Source organism: Pithys albifrons, chromosome 29 (genome assembly GCF_047495875.1).
Source record: "Pithys albifrons albifrons isolate INPA30051 chromosome 29, PitAlb_v1, whole genome shotgun sequence".
Taxonomy (NCBI): domain Eukaryota; kingdom Metazoa; phylum Chordata; class Aves; order Passeriformes; family Thamnophilidae; genus Pithys; species Pithys albifrons.
This window is the reverse complement of record NC_092486.1, coordinates 452281-464271: the sequence shown is the minus strand read 5'-3', so window position 1 is coordinate 464271 and position 11991 is coordinate 452281.

Genomic DNA, 11991 nt, shown 5'->3' with positions numbered 1-11991 from the left:
TGGGGACGATGGGAAAGGGGTGCAAGATGGGAGAAAAGGGGTGTTGGACAGGGGGCAGGGGAGCAGAAGACAAGGGATTCTCACAGGGCTCCCCCCTGTCCTCCATCACTTGAGCCCAGGGGCTCTGTGGGGGATGGATCCACACTGGGGGGGTCCCCAAACTCCCTGTCCATCCCTGGGAGCTGATGGGCGTGTTCCCCCCACCCAGAAGTCAGTGCTGCAGCAGCTGTGGGGCAGAGTGGGGTGGCAAAAGGAGGTCCAGGGTGGGCCCCTGAGCTCCCACAATGTGCTGTGACAGCTGGGGGCTGCTGGGGGAGAGGAAGTGGCACCCCATGACCTGTGTCCCTGCACCCCCAGGCGTGTTTCAGTTCCCGGGAAAAGCTGAGTGTCACTTCTCAAAAGGCCCTGGCCTGGAGGATGGTGGACAGGTACAGCTACAACCAGGAGCAGCTCGGGCACCTCGTCAGTGATTTGGGAACTTTGGTGGGGAACAGCCCATGTGGGGAGACCCAGGCCAGGCACTGGAACAGCCAATGGGAATTTCTGGAGAACAGACAAGCTCAGGGGGACACGGACTGCTGACACAACTATGAGATCATGGCCATGTTCACCCAGCCTGGGCACCCCCAATTTTGGGGAAACCTCCCTCAGATCCCCCCAGAACAGCCAAGTCCTCAAAAACATCTCTCTGAATCCCCAAATTCCCCCCAAATCCCAATAACATGTTGGAGTTTACATGTCTTTGTCTGATTTCTTTATTTTTACCCCAGTTTGGGGTGGTTTTAAGGGATGAAATGAAAGAAATAAAAATCAAAGCCCAAAGAAAAGGATTTGTATGTCAGCATCATGTGAGTCTCCATGGGGTTGGGTTGGGTGGGTGCAAGAGCCTTTTTTGAAGAGGTTTCCACACCACTGTCTCCAAACTCTTGGTCTTTGCCCCAGTCTGTCACCCCTTGGCTGTAGAAGATGCTTGGGGGGCACAGAGAATTAGAATCATGGAATTATTTAGGTTGGAAAAGTCCTTAAAGATCATCCAGTGTTGCTTGATGGCACCAAAAGAAACAATTAGATGGAGCAGGAGAGACGTTTGGAGGTCAAAAGTCAACAAATCAGCTCTTCCCGATGAATTTCCAATGTCTGTCTGTGTCCCTGTGGATGTTTCTCCCTCTGTGTTCACCCAAGTGCCTACAGGGAACCAGGAGGATGTGGAGACCAGGAATGGATCCCAGTGTGGATCACCGGGAATGTGGGTCACCAGATCTGTTACCAGTGTGTGTCCTCCGATGGGTCACGAAGTTGGGGAGCAGCAAACAAAGCTCTTCCCACAGCCAGGGCACTTGTAGGGCCTCCCTTACTGGTGGCTGTGTCAGCATCTGGTCAAGGCACAGGGAAACTCTTCCAACACTCAGGACACTCACAGGGCCTCTCCACAGTGTGAATGCGCTGGTGGTTCATGAGGTTGGAGCTGTGGCTGAAGCTCTTCTCACACTCCCCACACTTGTACGGCCTCTCCCCGGTGTGGATGTTCCAGCGGGTGACAAGATTGGAGTTCTGGTTGAAGCTCTTCCTGCAGCTGGTGCAGCAGAGTGGCCTCTGCCCCATGCGCATGGGCTGATGCCTGAGGAGACACAAATTGATCTTAATCCAATTTCCACACTCAAAACACTCATAGGGCTGGATCAGGTTGGAGCTGCTGCTGAAGCCCTTCCCACATTCCCCACATGTGTAGGGCCTTTCCTCGGTGTGGGTGTTCTAGGGGCGGATCAGGTTGGAACTCCAGCAGAAGCACTTCCCACATTCCAAGCACTTGTACGGCTTCTCCCCAGAGTGAAGCCGCTCACAGACTTCCAGGTGGCAGCTCCAGCTGAAGCTTCAGCTGCCTTCCCCACACACGGTGGGTCTTTCACCCTTGGAGCACCCTGGGTTGGCTTTGGAGCCCCCACCACCACCCTACCCCACCCCCCAGGTATCTCCGTGGCTTTCCCTCCCCAGTGACTTCCTGCATCCTGGAGCTGTTCAAAACAGCCTCTGCCACCAGGTTCTGCTGGGGGGATTTGTCCTCTGTGCTCTCTGTGCTCAGCTTGGGGCCTGGGGCAGGAGGGAACAAGGACAGGCAGGGCATTTGCCTCCAGGCCACAGGGAAGGCCAAGGAGATCCCCCCAAACCCGGCCCCGGCAGGACGGCGTTGGCAGCGGGGCTGTCCTGCAACCGGGGCCATGCTGGGCTGGGAGATGCAGCGCAAGGGAGGGGCAAAAGGGCACTGACTTCCTCCTCACCTGCCTGGGGGTCCCGGGGCATCTTCCTCTTCCTCGCAGCCTCCTCCTCCACCCAGTCAAACTCTGGGACAGAGAAATTCTGGGTTTGGGGGAAAAAACAGATGTGAGCACATTGGGTTGGGGATTCCTCCTGCCCAAGTCCATCTCTAGAAGTTATGAGGTATCCTGTGTCCATAAAAACCTCCAAAACATCAAGATTAATCCCCAAAAGACCCTCCCAGGTGTTGCCCCTCTCTGGTCTCCTCAACTCGCTTTTCCTGTTCCAAGTGTCCATCGTGATAGAACAAAGCCTGCCATCCAGAGGGGTGGAAGACAGTCCTGAAAAGAAAAAGAGCTGTTCAAGGGCAGGAGATAGATGGAAATGGGATATGGCTTTGAGATCATATGGTATGAAATAAGGGGTGGAATGTGATGTGTTTGACAAACCCCACAACTCAGATTAAAGCTTTACTTTTATAGTAGGCCCAAGCCAAATTTAGTAGGCCTTGTAGGCCCCAGAGGCAGGATGGGTCAGCTGCCATTAAACAGCCTATGATGTATTTCAGATCATATGATGTCAAATCGGTATAAAAGCAATGGGGACGAGGAGTTTCTTTCTCTTCTCTTCATGGTCGCTGTTCAGGGAGGACATGCTGTGACCGTGTCAGAGCATTAGGCCTCACTGCCACCCCACTGCTACTTTATCTTGGGGAAGTGAACATTTTATTGTTAGCTTCTCTTTTTCTTCTGTTTGGGTATCTCTCGGGAGGTGAGTGGGGTGTCCAGAGTGGTGGATTTTGCCGTTCGGTGGGGAGGTGTAGAGTTGTTATTATCTTTTGCTTTTGTGGCTACGTGTTATATTGCATTTTGCTTTCAATTTTCTCTTTTCTTTGTAAATACAGAAACTCTTTCTGGTTTAAGTTTCAGTTTTTCCCTCCCTTTCCCTTGGAAGGGTGGGGAGAAGGCTGCATTGCTGTGGTGAATACTTGGCATTTTGTCAAGGTAAAACCACAACGCCTTGCCTTCCTTTGTCTTGCCTTGCCTTGCCTTGCCTTGCCTTGCCTTCCCTTCCTTTCCCTTCCCTTGCCTTGCTTTCCCTTGCCTTGCCTTGCTTTCCCTTGCCTTCCCTTGCCTTCCCTTGCCTTCCCTTGCCTCCCTTGTCTTGCTTTGCCTTGCCTTGCCTTTCCTTGCCTTCCCTTCCCTTCCTTTCCCTTCCCTTGCCTTGCCTTGCCTTCCCTTGCCTTCCCTTGCCTTGCTTTCCCTTGCCTTGCCTTGCCTTCCCTTGCCTTGCCTTGCCTTCCCTTGCCTTCCCTTGCCTTGCTTTCCCTTGCCTTGCCTTGCCTTGCCTTGCCTTGCCTTGCCTTCCCTTGTCTTGCTTTGTCTTGCCTTGCCTTTCCTTGCCTTCCCTTCCCTTCCTTTCCCTTGCCTTGCCTTGCCTTGCCTTGCCTTGCCTTGCCTTGCCTTCCCTTGTCTTGCCTTGCCTTGCCGTGCCTTCCCTTGCCTTCCCTTGCCTTCCCTTGCCTTGTCTTGCCTACTGTTCCACTGCCCTGCCTTGCTTGCCCTTCCCTTGCCTTGTATCGATGGATGAAAAAGCTACTAAATCAGGAATGCGGGTCTTCTGCTTCGAGAGGCACGGTGGCCATCGGCTAGCAGCTCTTTTAGGCCGCCTCTCGAAGGCTGGGATGGCTCCCTCTGCACCCAGCCCGGCACAGCCTCCCCAAGGAAGGACCACACTTGAGGCCAGGTGGCAGCAGAAGAAGCAAGCTTTATTGGGGTGCCCGGCTTGTAAAGGGTTCAGGGGATAGTTCCAGAAAATGGGAGGAGGAAGGGGAAGGGTCAAGCATCCTATTGGTCAAAACATGAGCAAAGGGGAGGTACAGAGAAAGGACCAATAGGGAACAGTGAGCCATAAAAGGAGAACTACTGCAGTGCACCAAACTGGGGCAATCAGGGTAGGGTTGGCAGGAAAAACCTAAGGGGGTTCTGGGAAGAAGAACTTGGATAGGGACTCCTATAGGGAAACATTATGGGTAGACCTGATGACCAACGCCATTAACAGGGGAGAAATCAATACATGAAAAGCTCAAGCCCACAGCCTCAGGCTCTCCAATTTCTGCGTCTTCGTCGACCCATCGCTTGTAGTACTTCTGCCACTTGATAAAGTCCTGGTCTATCCCAACATCTCCTCCTTTTTTATTTTCTATTACCGGGTAAGCCTGTGGCGGGGCCTGGAAGAACTTGATACTTTGAAAACACTTGAACAAACAAGGGAAAACACACATAAATAAGCAAATCACAAACGGAATTATCAGGAACCAAATTATAACCTTTTTAACAGTAGCTGACAAGCCCTAAAAAGGCAACCAACTAAACAAATCCTCTGGCCGTAACCCATCATCCTGCTTGATATCATGCACCAATGATTTTAATTGATTGATATGTGAATGGATGGAAGTGGAATGGTCCGAAAAATTAAGGCAACAAAGCCCTTCAAATTCCTGGCACCCATGGCCATTAACTAGAAGCAGGAAATCTATAGCTGCTCTATTTTGCAATAGAGCTTTCTTACTCTCTCGAGTATCCAATAACAGTTCCTCTAAGGCTTCACTAGTGGCATTGGCTTCCTTGGCAAGCCAACAACCCATCTTTGTTAGAAGGTCCAGGGCATGTACTGTACCAATCGCAGGAATGAGTGACCCCCTCCCAAATGTTTTTTCCTTTTGACCAAAACTGCATGTTAGAGTTGCACTCTGCTGTAAATTCATGCAGATGTTGCACACCTTCTAGCGGGTGAGGTTTAACTGTGGTTGCAACTGTTATCTTCGGTCAGGGGGTTGTCCTTGGTCGGGGAGTTGTCTTTGGTGGTGGTGTATGAAAGCTAAGGGGTGGTGCTAGCCCCTGGAAATACCTGCAGATCCTAAGGGACCTTTTGTGCAGTGATACCTGGGATTGTACATTTATTCCTTCACGGACCTGAGGCGGGCCCTCAGATCACATAAATACCGCCGGATTATAGAGTGTCAATTTTCCAAATGTACAAGGGCCCCCTGTTGCCATCCTAGGGATCATCTTCCATACTCTCTTACCACAGATGAGGAAAATCCCTTTGGGCAAGACCACTGATTCTGGGGGGACACGAATTCGATATGAGACCTCGTCCTTGCACCAAAAAAACTAAGATTGGCATAGGGCTGAGGTCACGTAACGTCCATCAGCTGTGCCTCAGCAATCTGCGACTGTGGTGTAAAGAAAAAGTGCAAAGGGGCCCTTACACTCCCCAAAATTTCCAGCTCCTCAGGCCTTTGCCATTGATACGTAAAGTTTTCTCTAATATGTAAGGTTCTATCAGGGCGAGTGAGGCAATCTATAAACGGGTTTTTAAAGTGGTCATGGTCATCACACCATGGGGCATATTGATTTCTAAACTCTCCCCATTCCCGTGGTGACCAAGGCAGACCCACTAGACACGTTTTAAATGGATTAGATGGATCTAAAGTTCATAAGCAAATGGAATCCGTATTCAGTGACTGTGCTAAACTCTGCCATATGTTCTGCTTAGAAAACATCACCCAAGTCGGAACCGGTGGAGTCAACAAAGTAGTAACTGTAGATGGGGTCGATTGTTGCCTTGCCTTGGCTTCATTCCACAGCAGCATCATGACTAAGGTGTAGATGAGAACTCTTTTTCCTCAGCGAACATAATGTCCAGGTGCCATTCCTCCTCTTCCTCTGTCCAGTTGACATTGGCGTTGTCCTGGTGCAAACGGACACAACGAGATGTTGCCCATCTTGGGCCGGACCCTGTGGAGACACAGACATGCCCTCTCTCCCATGTCAACAGAGGAACAGGGCCGACCCATTCCCCAGTCACCACATCTTTGTACCAGACCTTCACCTCATTCCTTTTCATCTTTCCCGCTCCAAAGTGTCTTTCAACAGGGGGAGCATCGTCGTGGAGCCCATTTAAGAAATTTAATACATACAGTGCCTTATTCAACCTCTCTTGAGGGGAGAGCCCTACCGCCGAATTCTCCTGCTTTTTTAACATGTTTTTAAGTGTAAGGTGGGCTCTCTATAATCGCCTGACCCTGTGGTGAGTGGGGAATTCCGGTGATATGGGAAATTCCCCACAGATTAAAAAATTTCTTCAACGAAGTGGAAACATGAGCCGGACCATTATCAGCCTTCACCCGTGTCGGGATGCCCATAACAGCAAATGCAAGGGAGAAATGCCGTTTAACATCCTTGGCTTTCTCCCCTGTATGCGCCGTGGCCATAATAAGTCCCGAACAGGTGTCTACCGACACATGTACTTAACGAAGGCGGCCAAATTGAGGTACGTGTGTCACGTCCATCTGCCAAAGGTCCAAGGGACTCAGTCCCCTGGGATTAACGCCCTCCGCTGGAACCGGGGTTACCTTTTGACAGTCCGGACAGGCAGACAGTATTGCCCTAGCCTGGCTGACCGAGAGATGAAACTGCTTTCGCAACACTTTAATGTTTTGATGGAAAAATTTAAGAGATAATTTGGCCTTCTCAAAATTATTAGGAATTGGAGCCAAGTTAACAGTAACTTCTGAATTTGCTGCCTCATCAGCCACCCTGTTTCCCTCCACCACAGGACCAGGGAGGTCTGTATGTGCTCTCACATGTTGGATGTAAAAGCGATGCTCCCTGTGGTGAACGACCCTTGAGAGAGTGGAAAACATTTGAAACAATTGCTGGTTGGAGATATCTTTCAAGTAACTGTTTTCAATTCTTGATACCACGCCCACTACATAAGAAGAATCTGATACAATGTTTAGAGGAGTAGGAAATAGCTGAAAAGCTCTTATAACTGCTGAGAGTTCGACCAGTTGTGAAGAGCCTGCAAGTTGGTGCACATCCTTGTGCCACTGTCCGTTGTCCAGCCAAGCAACCACGGCATTCCCTGTCCGGCCAGAACCATCCGTAAAAACCGTCTGAGCATCCTGTAGTGGGACCTGAGAATAAAATAACTGCAACCGAGGCTGAGAAATAGATAAGAACTGTAAAAACGGAATAGCTGGAGGGTGATACAATACTTTCCCAACATAATCTGTCATAACAGACTGGAAATCAAACATATGTATTTCATAATAACGTAATTGTGATTTAGTGAAGGGATATAAATAAAATCAGGGTCCTGCGTGGAGATTTCCCAAAATCTTAAGCATCCTTTGTGGCAAACTTTCGCCAACATCTCCGGACAGGTGGTAATTGTTTTAGAAAACTGAAAACTCAAGAAAATCCATTCCCACAAAAGAAACTTCTTCTCCTTATTATCCAACTGGCCTATGACACCATAAGGCTGTCTCTCCCCTCTAAAAATGATCAAAGCCGTGGGTAAACCGAGTCTCATCCGATGGACCTGCTGGGCTGAAAGGCGGGAGTTAATTTCCCGAAGGACTTTCTTTGCCTCTGGAGTAAGGGTTCTTGGAGAGGACAAACTTGAATCCCCCTTCAGTAGCTGAAACAGTGGTGAAAGTAAGTCAGTTGACAGACCCAAATAATTCCTAACCCAATTTATGTTTCCCAAAAGGGTCTGTAACTGGTTCAAAGTCCTGACAGTGGCCGGAATTGTTACCCTTTGTGGTGCGAATGTCTTGTCAAACAATAGCATGCCCAAATACTTCCAAGGGCTGGTAGTCTGAGTGTTTTCTGGTGCCACTTCCAATCCATTGGCCCCAAGGGCTTCCTTACCCGAAATGTGTGCTTGGGTTAACGTAGGTAAATCGACTGCCGAAATTAAAATGTCATCCATATAATGATAGATTATTGTACCTGGATGACGCCGCCTCACCGGCCCCAGTATTCCCGACACTACGGATTGGCAAATTGTCGGGCTGTTTTTCATTCCCTGTGGGAGGACAGTCCAGTGATAACGTTTGGAAGGCTCCGAGGCGTTCACCGATGGTACCGTGAACGCAAACCTGCGGGCGTCGTTAGGATGCAAATAGATGTTGAAAAAGCAATCCTTGATGTCGATGACGACTCGCGGCCAGTCCTCTGGGAGCGTCGCAGGGGATGGTAAGCCCGTCTGCAATGCTCCCATGGGCTCCATCAAACTATTGGCCTCCTGCAGGTCACGAAGGAGCCTCCATTTTCCCAAAGCCTTCTGGATAGTAAAGATAGGAAAATTCCACGGACTGTCCGTGGGGCCCAATCCCTTTTTCTCCAATTGTTCTCCAATTAAAATATTAATTTGCCGCAGTTTCTCTCCCCTCAGGGGCCACTGGTTCACCCAGACCGGGGTGTTAGTGGTCCAGGTGAGGGGAGGGGCCTGCGGCGCTCCAGTGGCCCCCATTACAAATTTGAAATTTGGAGCGACAGCCCCACTGAGATATGATATCTCTCCCCCACAAGGTTACCGGAATGTCGAGAACAAAGGGCCGGGACGAGGCAGACTTGCCCTCCGGTCCATGGATGAGAAGTGGAAAAACACTCTGATGAGGAACTTGTACCCCTCCAACACCCCTGATGTCAATAGATGGAGTGTTGGGAGGCCACGCTCGTGGCCAATCCTTGGATGCTACAATGGTGACGTCCACGCCTGTATCTAAAAGTCCATTGATCTTGTATGTCTTGCCCTAGATTAGGATAAGAAATTTTACACAACAACATTGGTCTGTCTACTGTCAGAGTGTGAACCCAGGCTGCCTGCACTGTATCTGTAGCAGATGGTTCTCTGGAGAGCGGGATCAGCTGGGCAACAGTATCCTCTGTATCGAGCTGCACTGGCTGGAAAGATGGTTTAACAAAAACAGAAACATTGTTAGCACTTTTGACAGATACCACTGTGGGAGCAACAAGCAGCCCCGTATCTGAGGCCTGGGATGTCCCCGTGACAAGGAAAGTCCCATTAAGTTCGTCTTCATTTCCAGCAGCAACCATTAAAACCATATGGAAGTCCCCTGTATTTAGGGTTTCTGACTGGGACACTGCCAGCCCCAGCTCACTCCGACTTGGGAGGGCTCTCCCTCCGGTATTGTCGGAAGAAGGCGTGCCCCGCCGGTCTCCAATGGGAAGGCATTTTGTGTCATCGCGCCGCCCGCAGCGCTCTGACTGGAGTTTCCCGGCGGCGACATTTTCCCAGCCGGGGCTGGTGTCAGGGGCCGACCCTGACGATCAAATTGGGATGGGCACTCGGTCGCCCAATGCCGGCCTTTTCGGCATTTGGGGCATAAGCCAGGTGGAACCGGCTTCGGTGCTTGCACTTTAGGACAATTGTTCTTAAAATGTCCAGGCTCTCCACAGTTAAAACATTTAGTATTGATAGGATTGGCCGCTGCTGCAAGGGCTTGAGTAACCTTTGCAACCTCCTTCACAAGCTGTTTGTTAGATTTGGCGAGGTGCGACCCAATGCTGTTCCCCACAGATTTCTGTGCATCTGCCAAAGTATTAGTGTAGTAGTTTTGGCTTTAGTCAGCATAGGTCCCCATTTAGGCCTCAGTTTTTAGCAGGCCTCAAAGGTTGTGACACAGATTAGAGGGGACAGGTATCATCTGACTTAAGCAGCCATAGAGGTATTTCATATCATCTGACATCATCAGGAAGTGTCGGGGAGTATAACAAGCAAGGGGGGAGGAGTCTCTCTTCTCTTCAGTCCCTGCTTCTGACCAGGACGGTTCCCGCTCCCTGACTGCTGATATCAGGCCCTGCTGCCGGTCCCACGTCTGTTTACCCGGGGACGTGAGCACATTCCTGTTAATTCCTCTTTCCCTCTTGCTGGGAGGTTTCCTTTGGGGAGGGGGTTTGGTTGGCTTGGAGTTTCACCTGTTAGCTGGGGCGACCTCGGTGAGCCTGTTGTTGTTTCCTGTCACTATGTGCTATTTCATATTCTGTGTTAAGCTCTCCTATTCTCTGTATAAATATAAAAACCTCACTGTGTCTAAAGCCTCGTTTCTGCTGTTTTCCCTCACTCTCCTGCTCTGGGAGTGGACTTTTTGACTGGGTACCAGGCAGTTGGCATTTTGCCAGCTCAAACTGTAACACCCTAATCCTAACCCTGACCACTGACCCTGTCATTGGCCCTAACCCTTACCCTGTCACTGACCTGAAAGGGGTCACATAATGATAGTCTCAGTTATAACCTAAGAATACTAAAAATGGTGTACTTTACCATTATTGCTTAAACTTTGCAATTTGGTAGCTCTTAGCTAAACATTGCTTGAAGAGAGGGAACGAAGAGTTAGGGAGATCAGCAAACTACACAGCTGTGGTTTGAATTAGTTTCAGTGACCAATACAGCCTAGAGAGGTAAATCACTGGGGGATTGTTTAGCTGGAGGTAGTTTAGGTTATCATTACCTAAAGACAGTTGATGGGGCCTTGTAACAACAACATATAAAACTATTAGTTCAGCACTCACAGATGGTGCACGTATAAGAGACTGTCAGTGTGGAGGTTCACACAGAGGAGAACCAGATGAAGGGTTCGTGGGATGAAGTAAAATGAGCACCTGAGACTTTGTAGTTCCAGATAACACACACTAGATGACAGTCTTGAACCATGGAAACAGACAGGACAAAATTACCAAAATACCTGTTGATTAACGAGCCAGGGAGGCATTTGGGATGTTAAAGTGTATAAAAACTTGCAACATCTTTGTTTCAGCAAAAGTGCTTATGGAGAAATATCTTCAGCACGACCCTGACAGCGAATAAACAGAAATGGTGGCATAAAAGTGCTGTGCTATTGAGTTTGACTTCTTTTTATCAAGCTCTAACCCTTAACCCTAATCCTTAACCTGTTGGAATTTTATATGGTATTTCACCTAGAAAGCAAGCCATATGCTGAACTGCCTATGTAAATAAGTGCTGTAGCCTTAAGAACTAATTAATGAGATCAGAAATGGCTGCTGCCGACTTTCTCAGCAGATGTGCATGGTCAGCCAATTATGAAGGGCTTTGTAATATAAACAACATTGTTAACCAATAATGAGTGCCAAAGTGTCAGCACCTGCGGAAGGTCACAGTCTTAAAGATGTATATTAGTGTGTGTGCATAAGAATAAAGGAGCCTGTTGCTGCTAACTTCTGTGAAGTCGTCTCTGCAGGTCACAAACCCGCCTCCCTACGGTTACATTAACCCTGTCCCTAACCCTAACACTGACACAGACAGTGACACTATAACTAACCCTAATCCTAACACTTAACCCTGTGTGGTAGTTTTGGCTTCAGTTTCAGCTGGGCCTCAGCCAGGCCTTTAGTTTCAGCAGGCCCAGAGAGGCTACATAGATTAAGAGAGACAGATGTCACCTGACTTAAGCAACCAAAGAAATATTTTATACCAGATGGTGCAAAACTGAGATATAAATACAGTAGAGTAGGAGCTGTTTCTCACTTTGCATCATGTCTGCAGTAGAGACAGGACACGCTGCTGACCTGTTGAGATGGGCCTTGCTGCTGCCATTGCTGTGTTGCATTTTGTTTTAATTTGGGGAAGTGAACATTTTGTTGTTATTCTTTCTTTCTGTTCCTTGCTTGGTGTCCTTTGGGGTGCTTTATAAATTTAGAGTGATAGAATCTGTTTTCAGTGGGAAGTAGAAAATTGTTGTTATATCTAACTTGTGTGTGTGTTATATTGTAGTTTTCTTTTAATTTTCTCCTTTCTGTATAAATATATAAACCTGGTTTGAGTTTCCAGTTTTCTCAGCAGGGGGAGGGAGGCTCTAACTCTCTGTATTGAGCAGCTGGCATTTTTCCAACTCAACCCAAG